The following is a 7,605-nucleotide window of genomic DNA, read 5'->3' on the forward strand; positions in this document are numbered from 1 at the left end:
GCGCGCCGCTCGCGCACCGAGACCTGAGCGCGCCCCGCGCCGGCGCGCGCCGCTTCCTGGTTCCGCCCGGCGCGCGCTCGTGAGCCCCGCGGTCCCTCGCACCCGGTCCGCGGCCGCCCTGAAGGGACCCGGAATCCCCCGGCACGCACGGGGGGAGGGGAGGGGCGGGCGCTGCGCGCAGCCCCTTGTCGCCGGGGCGAGTGGCGTCCCCTCTCGGCTCCCGAGCCGGGTCCCACGGGGCCATGAGCACATGCTGCTTTGTTTGGGTCGGCTCGACCACCACGAGCAGGGCTCGCGCCAGGCTGTTCTGGTGGCGTTGATTGGCCGCCCTCCGTGGCCCGCCATCCGCCCCCTACCCACCCCCAGCTGAGGCTCGCGTACCGGGTCCTGTCCCTCCCAGGCCCAGGTCAGAAGTCCACAGCTGCCCCATCAATAATTATCCCGGGTTTGCTCCCTGGAGGGCGTTTCAGCCAGGACTGCTGCTTACCGCCCACCCCCGGGCGGAAAGCCTGAATGGACACAGCAAGAGTTTACATTCGCCCAGGCCAACGGAGACGTCCACAGTTCTAGAGTGGGGGGTGGGGAGGTGGGGAGTTTAAGGGGGAAAGCGGTGTCTGACACCATTTCCCTCCCTAGGGACTCTTGCTTGCTCCCACCAGTTAGAGCCACGGGGAGGAACTGACTGCTCTATTGAGAGGCAAGAATAAACACCATCACCTTTATAAGATCCAGGGGAAAGGGGTCTCTGAAAGCCTTTTCCATGTAATGGGGAGGGGGTGTGGTGTCTGAGAAGGCAGTCTGAGTCACCCACTCTCCTGTGGCTACATCTCTGGAGCTGGCCAGCCGTTTCCCTAGCAACCCTCCAAGGGCCAGCTCCAAAGCAAGGCATGTCAGATCTCCAGAAACCTAGCTGCAGGGACAGAAGGAGAAGGACCCCCGCCCCGCCCCCACACACACAGAGCTTCCCTGCCTACAGTCTGAAAATCTTCATGTCAAGAGATGACCAAGATCTGCAAGGCCCCAAGTTCTCCCATAATCCTCCTATGGCAGCTCTCTTCCCAGCAGCCTTTCCTTCACCTCCAGAATAACACCAAGAACAAAGATCTTTGTGCCTGTAGCTGATCTCAACAGAGTTCTTCTCCCCCACCCAGGCAACTGCTTCTATCCCACACTTTGGGCCAACACCTGGCAAGGTGCTTTGCCCAGAATAGGTGCAGGGCACTTGGAGGCCAGAGCAGGAGGACAGGCTAGAGCAGGAAGCTGGACGGAAGCAGCAGGTCTGAGCTGTCTGGCACCTGACAATCACTGTGCAAGATGTTTTGGCACCCGAGAACACCACATTTCTCCTTCTTGTAAGTTTTCCTATCTGCACACGTGCTGTTCCTTCTACCTGGATTGTCATCCTGCCCTCCGGGTAGCTGCCCTTGGTCCAGGAGGTGAGAACCTCTTTCTTCCTGTTTACCACCACATGAGGCTCATGGCTCTATTATGGCACCTCTTATGTTGAAGGGCAATTTCTTGTTTACATGTGTCTCTACCCCTGATAGCACATAATATCCCATTTACCTTTAAATCCACCCCCATGCCCAGCCCAGAGCAGACACCAGATAAATGTTTGAGGAACAAACCCTACACTCTAGAATAGAAATGGAAACCAGGGGGACTGTGTAGTAATCAGGGGCAAAGAATCTAAAACCAGACTTGCTGTCAGCTCCCTGAGATGCGAGACCTTCAGTTTTTGGCCTTGATTTCCTCACTGTAATGTGGCAATACTCAAAGGACATACCTTGCAGCACTGTTGTCGGAATTAAGTGAGGTAATCCATGTAATCCATGTATACAGGTATAGGGCTTCGAATTACTTAAGCGCTATTGAGTTGTTAACAAACAGCAAAGGTTTGCACCCCTCTTGCTAGGACTGGTCAGGTCTAGAATTCCATCCAACCTCCTTGACTGCTAATGACCGATGGCCACAGGGGGCTAGTTCGAATGCTCTGGAGGGTGGAGCAGGTACACCTCTTTGTTCTTGCGTCTCACAGCACATCTTGGACTGACCACTGAGCACCAAGCTAGATCTGGCTGGCTGTGTGCACAGACATGAAGGACGGAATGATCTGGGTGACTACCTCAGCAAAACAAGAATGTTGTCAACCTGAGACAGGAAGGAAGGTCTAACACCTACCTTTCCCTACTTGCCAGTTCAGATGAGCTGAGACCCTCTTCTGTTGGGCCTCAGCCACACGGTTCCCTAGGTGGAGGGGACACTAGACTGGGCGATAATGAAGAAAGAATCCTAGAAAGAAAGATACTGAACAGGAAGCTGGGATCCAGAAAGCTCTACAGAGAGCCCACAGAGAAAGTTCCCAGAGCCATACCTACAGATGCAGTGACACTGACTGGAAAGAGAGTTGGTCATCTCCTAGCTGACCGTGTCCTGACCCAGAAAAGAAAGAGGCTTGAGGACAGCCCAGAAGTGTGGTGGGCAGCCCTTGTCCATACATCTAACCTACTCTTACCTAGGGACTGACTCTAGCCTCCTTCCCTTGCTCTCAAGAACAAGCTTATGGCTACCATGGAGAAGAGACAACAGCTCCCTACTTCACACCTCCCTCAGCCTTGCCCAGCCACAGGGAGAATGTGAGGCCACTTTCTGGAAACATCATTGACACCACAACCATAATCCCCTCTAGTCAGAGACCCATCCTCACGTAGCTTCCCTCTCCAGAATGCTCTGAGCCCTGGGAATCAGCCTGTCCCTGGGTAACCACCAGCCACACAGAAGCCAAGGAAGAACACTTGCGGGAGCTTCTCTTCTTTCCTAGTGGAATGACTCCTCCTAATTAAGTCAATACAGGCAGTGGGCACTCAACAGATGGAAAGGCAGATCTCCAGATTTCCGGGACCTTAGGATGGAGATTTGTCTTGGGAGAGGCTCTGTTGATGCTAGGGCTTACCTCTGCCAGAGCGTGCGTGTTGAAAAAAGCCGAGTTTTTCAGTTCGATCTGGAGGGTGGAGCATGTACAAATCCCAGTTCTGACAAGTTACCAGCTGTGGAAACTTAGTTAAAGTACTTCACTTAGTCTAAAGACCTCAGTTTCCCTCAGGTGTGAGTCATGGGAAGTAAAGTATACTATCTTTTGCAAATACATAGAATCTTTCTGGGATGCACCCAAGACCCGAGTAACTGTGGTTGTTCCTGCAGAGGGGCTCTGGGGGGACAGGAAAGGTGAAAGACTGACTCTTTCCCATTTTGAATCTTCTGAGTTTTATAGCAGGTGCTAGACTACCTATTAGAACATTTGGCAGGGGCGTGTGGCTGGTTCAGTCACAAGAGTATGTGACCCCTTGATCTTGGGGTCACAAGTTTGAGCCCCATGTGGGGTATAGAGATTACTTAAACAGATAAAACTTTAAAAATAAAGAAGTAAAACATACGGAAAATAACTTTAAAAAAGAAAAAAGAGAAAGTGGAGAGACCCTGTTTTTTGAAAGTAGCTAATCGTCATGCCTGGCTTGCAGAAGGTACTAGATAAATGCCCATTTACTCTTTCTTTCCCTCAGCTCAACCCCAGTCAGCTCTCTGGGCCAGGAGTGGGTAGCATGGGGGGCAAGGCGGAGGCAGGGAGATGGGATGTGAGTGATGGATGTGCAGGTTCTTGAGGACTCGCTTGGGAATTCTCACACACTCTCTGTCTTGCTCACATGCACCTCACTTACTTGGGCTCCCTTCCAGGCAGAACTAAAGGGGTGGCTCTCTGGAAAGCCAAAGGGGGCCCCAACGGCAGCTTCGCCTCCAGGGACAGTGTCACAGTGCCCTCTCCACCCAGAGCCCTAGGGCGGTGCTGGTGCTGCCGCATTATCCAGAGAGGACAGGACTGACCCAGAGGAGGGAGCAGAGTGTCGCTCTAGGCGGTGTCTTTCAGGCTTGGTGAGTGGGATTAAGAATTCAAAAGTTAACCCAGCAGCAGGCAAAGTTGAGGTTGCTGCTGCTGCCCTAAGCAGGAAAGCTGGTCAGTAGGACTAGAGAAGGCAGGGGCCAGGGTAGCAAAGGAGAGAGCCTTCTGGGTACTGTGGGTCAGGATATGTGAAAGGGAAACAGGGGTCTTGTACTAGTGCGAGGGAACCCCTGAAGTGCGGGAGCATGGGGAAGCCCTGTCCTGTTTAAGGACCTTCATTAAGCCTTTATTATCAACCAGGCAGTGGAACACAGCCTTTCAGCAGCTAGTGAAGAGTCACAGGAGTGGCCTGCAGTTAGGATTGAGGGCTATAGGACAGCACTGGAGGAAATGTCCAGCTCTACTGGCCAAGGTCCCTGAACACCTATTATGTACTAGTTGCTGGGACTGAATCTTCACAGCAATCCTAGGAGTCGGGTCTTGCTGTACCCCTTTTTTTACACAGGTGGTGGTTCAGCCCAGAGAGGCAGACTCACCTGCCCAAAGCCACACAGCAGATCCAAGCTTTGCACCAGGTCCTGAGGACTCCAAAGCCTTTGTGTTTTTCTCTACACCACCCTGACCCCATGATAGATGGGGCCCAGTCTTCATTTTGGCTTTACATCCCCCACTTGCTCTGGGTACTGTGGAGCCAATTTTGGAGGCTGGGAGCAGGGGAGTGGGCAGTGAAGGTGTGGGTAGGTTTGTGACATATTGAACCAAGGAACAATGAGAAATGGAGACAGGAGAAAGGAACCCCCTTTAGTCATAACAAAGGAAAGTGGCAGAGTGGTTGTGGGGGGGCAGGCAAAGAGATGCCCAGTCCTCTCCAGAGGCAGGTACTGGGCTCTGGGTACTGAGGTCAGGTACTGCGCTGGCTCAGGCACAAAAAGATTTCTTGGTGTGGAAGAAGGAGAAATGAGTGAGTAGAGGGGCCTGGTAGTCCTCGTGGAAGAGGATGAGAGCCAAACTTGACCCAAGGCTGCTTACGACAGCTGGCAGTCCCCCTCGGAGGCCCAGCTCTGTGCCACCTCTCCCCACGCCACCCCTAGGCTCCAGGGCCTCCCCCTGCTGTGAGAAGGAAGATCAAAGGATGGGGTCCTCCCCATTCTCCTGACTGGGGAAAAAATGTGTGCTCAGCAGACATTGCAAACCCCTTCTCCTTGTCCCATAGGTGGCTCTCCCAAGGCAGGTGGCTAGGGCAGCCAGACCAAGGAAGGCAGGCTTTCCCTCCCACCCACCCAGTCAGGCCTGAGCCCCTCCCGCCCCTATTCCCAGAAACCGGGGAGAGTCACTGTGCCTCAGGCAGGATGGCTTGCCTTGTGTTCTCTTGGTAACTTCACTGTAAACTGACTTCCCTGAAGAGTGGTAGAGGACAAGGGACAGAGGCAGGAAGGGCAGACAGGCTTCATCCAGGATCCAGAAGCTCCTTCCCCTCCCCCAAATTCACACAGAATTACTCACTGCACACACACCCCTTCCCTAGGTCCTGTTCTGTCCTCAAGGACAAGAATGGATGCAGCCTATCCACAGGGAGGAACCAGGATAGAGAGACAGGGGAGAGGCAGGGACAGTGGCCTTGGGGTGCAGTATATGCTGAGTATGGCCAACAGCTCCCCTTCTCAGAGCTTTGGGGGTGGGGGCTGAGGCTGGAGAGGAGATAGAAAATCCCAGTAGAGGCAAGGTGGGGGAGAGCAGGGCAGTTAAGCCCAAGGGCTTCAGGTCTCCCTCTGTGGGCACAGAGTTACTTCCTGGAATGCCTCCAGCTTTCTCTGGAAAGCTCTACACCCCACCCTGCCTCCCCTCTGCCCTCTGGCTCCCACACCCCAGGAACTCTCCTTGAAGAAGGTACTTAGAACAGAGGAAACAAAGACATCTCTGTACCCCCTCCCTCCACCCCCCGGGGACGGTTAGGTCAAGGTGACCTCAATCTGTTCTCCCCAAGGAAGGGGCATGAGCACAGCATTCTGGGCTAACCTGGTTGGCAAGGGCAGGCCAGAAATGGGACTCGAGATGATTCTTCCCTTCCTCCATCAGTTCAAACCCACCTTCATTTAATGCACAGGTCAAAGGAACCAGGGCACGGACTGGTGTTCAGATGGAGGTCCTTCAGCACCGTTACTGGCTAGCCCAGCCAGAGGAGACGTCTTCTTTCTGTGAGTGCGTGCTGGGGATGGGGGATGTCGGGAAGGCTATACTGAGACCTGCACGCGGGGCTGGGCCCCTTGGATCGTCGTGCCAGGTGGGCACTTACTGGCCAGCTGGTTGTGGACAGCTCTCCTTTCCCGGCTAATCAAATGCACCTCTGCCTGCCTTCAAGGTTGTTGCAAGGATCAGTTGAGTTAAAGGGTACAGCGATGTTCGTGTACCAATGGGCCATGATTCAGTTCAGGCTATGTCTTTAGTATGCTAACTACAAACTAGGCTGGGGATTATTACTATTCCTAGTAATATTTTCTGGTCTGTCTTCTTTGGGGGAATGCATTCCCATATGATTTTTATAATCCTTCCTCACTCCCCATGTAATGTTGTATCTTGGAATTGGGAATTGAGGAGCAATTAGCCGAGGTCAGCCTGGGACCCCAGCTCAGTCCAGACCCGAGGCAGTTTCTGACCTTCCTGAACTCCATCCCATAGGCCTCAGTTTTCTCCTCTATAGTCTGGGCCCCTAAAATCACTAGGGTGCTATGTGGTGGGAAATAGTAGAGACCAAAGCAGGGGACTGAAAGCAAAAAGAAACCCCAAATTTTACATTTTCTGGGGAGTTGCGTTATCCAGAGCCACGACCACAGTCACCTCTGCCCCCAACCCAGCTTTGACACCCTTCCCTTCTCCACTCCCTTGGGTGGCCTTTGCCCATCCTGGGAAAGCTCCAAAGCTCCTCCTTCTCCCCATTGCATCGCAAAGGGAGGACAGAGGTACAGGGAAATGGGAGAAACCCAGACAGAATCAGAGAATCAGACAGAGACCAGAGACCTAGAGAGAAAGAATCAAAAGGAGGAGGAAATAAAAAAGCAAGAGGAGGCAGCAGGCAATGAAGGACACTGGGATTTAGAGCCTCAAACACAGAGGCCACATTGGGGAGAGAGCCAGAGTTAGCCCAGGGAGCAGCTGCAGCCACTGAACACAAGGTGGGGGGCACAGCACGTGACTCCCCGACGCTATGAAGGCACATCCATTTGGGCCAACCCCTCCAGTGTGGTTCACTGGCACCTTAGTCCTAGTTTCTTTTAGGACCCAGGGCTATCCACCTTCTAGCCAAGCCCAGCCCAATCTAGCTAGATGTTTGGTGGGTACAGCTGCCAGCTGGAGCAGCAGGTCCCTACAGGCCCTGGGGAGCAGGCTGGAGAGGTGGCTGCCTGAAAGCGGACAGGCAAGGCTCCCACTCCAGACTTGCCACCCTCATGTCACCTTCTCCAGATGCCCAAAAGTGGGTGCATGGCAAGTGTGGCCCCCTGCCTTCCAGATGGGGCTCGGAGGACTTGGAATCCAAGGACTCTCCTCCCAACCACTGCCTTACCCATCTGCTGGAAGCAAGAGGCTGGAGAGCACAAACCCTCCGTCTTTCCATGGGTTTACATCTGCCATTGACAGGTGGTGTGACCCTGGCCAAGTCATTTCTTCTCTCCAGTCTCTGTTGCCCATTTTGTAAAATCATCCTTACAGGTCCT

This window comes from Mustela nivalis (assembly GCF_964662115.1).
Source record: "Mustela nivalis genome assembly, chromosome: 17".
Lineage (NCBI taxonomy): Eukaryota > Metazoa > Chordata > Mammalia > Carnivora > Mustelidae > Mustela > Mustela nivalis.